Source organism: Megascapheus bottae, chromosome 5 (genome assembly GCF_031878675.1).
Source record: "Megascapheus bottae isolate mThoBot1 chromosome 5, mThoBot2.hap1, whole genome shotgun sequence".
Lineage (NCBI taxonomy): Eukaryota > Metazoa > Chordata > Mammalia > Rodentia > Geomyidae > Megascapheus > Megascapheus bottae.
Genome location: NC_143513.1, coordinates 58,487,778 through 58,490,301, shown reverse-complemented (window position 1 = coordinate 58,490,301; position 2,524 = coordinate 58,487,778). Strand labels below are relative to the sequence as shown.

Below are 2,524 nucleotides of genomic sequence, written 5' to 3'. Positions count from 1 at the left end.
GGCAGAGAATGACGGTGAGTTTGTAGTGAAGGGTGGGGACCAAAGCAGCCATTAAAAGACTAATACTAAGGTAAAGGGCCTCAGCTTGACCTGTAATTCTGGAGCAGCAGAAGACTGAACTGAGTAGAGTTTTAGAAATCTATCATTGTCAAGGATGGAAAAGAAATCAGAAAAAAAAATAATGTAAGAAGACTGAGAAGTAAGAAATATATTGAATGAATTCAACCAGGATCAGCAGGGTTTGGAATAGAGTGAGTGTAACAGACTGTCTCCTGGAAGTAAAATATTTAAAACAAAAAAGTCTGACGTGGTTTTCCTGTCTTTATCATGGCGCAGGATCAAGGTGAAAAGGAGAACCCCATGTGGGAGCTTGGAATCCACAACATCTGTGTCGGGGACTGGCTGACCCCTCAGACAAGATGTTGGAGCAGCTCACAAGGCAGACCCCGGCGTTTTCCAAAGCTAGATGCACTGGCATCAGGAGAAATGAAAAGATTGCTGTCCACTGCACTGTCCGTGAGGCTAAGGCAGAAGAAAGTCTGGGGAAGGGTCTGAAGGTGTGGGAGTATGAATTAAGAAAAAATAACTCCGCCGGAAATTTGGCCTAGTGGTAGAGTGCTTGCCTAGCATGCACCAAGACCCGGGTTCAATTCCTCGGTACCACATGCATAGAAAAAAGCCAGAAGTGGTGCTGTGGCTCAAGAGGTAGAGCTCTAGCCTTGAGAAAGCCCAAGGACAGGGCTCAGGCCCTGAGCTCAAGCCCAGGACTGGCACAAAAGAAAAAAAAAAAGAAGCCACAAAATAACTTCTTAGATAGTGGAAACTTTGGTGTGGTGATCCAGGATCGCAACGACCTGGGCATCAAGTATGCTGTTCAGGTATCTAGGGCCTAGACTTCTCTGTGGTGCTGGGTAGGCCAGGTTTCAGGATCGCAGACAATAAGCATGCAAAAGGCTGCATCGTGGCCAAACACAGAATCAGCAAAGAGGAGGCCATGTGCTAGTTTCAGCAGAAGTAGGATGGGATCACCCTGCCTGGAAAATAAATCCCTGATTCTGTCCAAAGGCCAATAAAATCTTCTCAGTGAAAATAGACATATTATTGCCTTACTCAGACTGTTGTTCCTGTGTGTTCCTATAGATGGAAAGAAGATTGGTACTTGAGAGGACAGACCAAACTAAAGGATTAAGGTATCTCATAGTTCATTGCACTTTTTCCTTCCTTGAATATAGAATTAACTATACGAACAAGACACTGCATTCTTCCTTCAGGAGTATCTATGTGTTGGACATTTAAACTGAAGAATGGTTCAATAAATGGTTTTTACCCACAGAAATAAAGATGAAATTTATTTATTCATTATTTATCCCCCACTGTCCACTTTTATGCCTCTTTGAACTTTCAGACTGATTTGCCTGATGGTGAAGTAAGAGTTATACTCCCCAAACCTCCACTCAGGTAATGCAGTGTCATCCTTTTCCACCATGGGTTTCTACTTCCCTTCTATGGCTCAGAAAATTGTCTATGTATCCTTGCTGCCTGGCACCTGGAAAAATGACTGTGAGTCCAAAATTATCTAGCTTGAAGAAGACAAAATGTGAAATAAATGTTTTTCATGCTTGACCAGCTCATAGATTGAGTTGTTTCAATTTGGCTGTGTGGTTAGACTGAGAGAAATAGATAGAATGACTTGAATATGTTCAGTTGTTTTTTTTTTTTTTTTGCCTCAGTTTGTTTACCATGGTGTCCTTATGAAAAATAAGATCTCTCAAGTTATCTTCACTTTTGTATAAGGGGTATAACTTTAAAATTGAGTAGTGTAATTTTGCTACAGTCCTAAGATAATTTCTTTTCTTTTCTTTCCTTTTTATTTGTTTGGATTCCTTCTTCCCTCCCCCTCTCTCCCCCAATAGTTGCGCTTTTCAAGCTTTAGCTCATGGCTGGCAATTTCTGAAAATAAATTGAGTGTCTAAAATACTAAAACATTTTGTAGGCTGAAATCTGAGCTTCTTGGATCAGAACTTTCAAAACATTTCCAATTAGCCAACTAAGAGCCCTGAGTACAGGTAAGGCTCAATTTCTGAAAAGCAAATAACAGGCACACACCTTCATCAACATCTCTAGTCTACTGTTGGGAACAGACTAGAATAATTCTTGGGGGGCCTGGAGTTTGGCCTAGTGGTAGAGTGTTTGCCTTGCATGCATGAAGACCTGAGTTTGATTCCTCCATGCCATATACATAGAAAAAAGCCGGAAGTGGTGCTGTCATTCAAGTGGTAGAGCTCTAGCCTTGAGAAAGCCCAAGGATAGTGCTCAGGCCCTGCGTTCTAGGCCATGACTGGCAAAAAAAGAACAATTCTTGGACACCATAACTTAAAATTACAGAAATAGTTGTTACAGAATATGGCTAAGAAAAGGAAAAAAAGAGGCTCAATACAGAATGTTTGACATTTTTATTGAATTTCTTTTTGATTAAATTTCTCAAGGAGAAAGTTACAAATTCTTATAAGTAAAACATAGTCTT

The 2,524-nt window shown here is 40.7% G+C and overlaps 1 pseudogene; it reads left to right on the top strand.

Annotated features, from left to right (window-relative positions):
* The first annotated feature begins 327 nt into the window (after positions 1–327).
* On the top strand, positions 328–1,045 carry LOC150063456 (large ribosomal subunit protein uL5-like; annotated as a pseudogene).
* Positions 1,046–2,524: the final 1,479 nt, after the last annotated feature.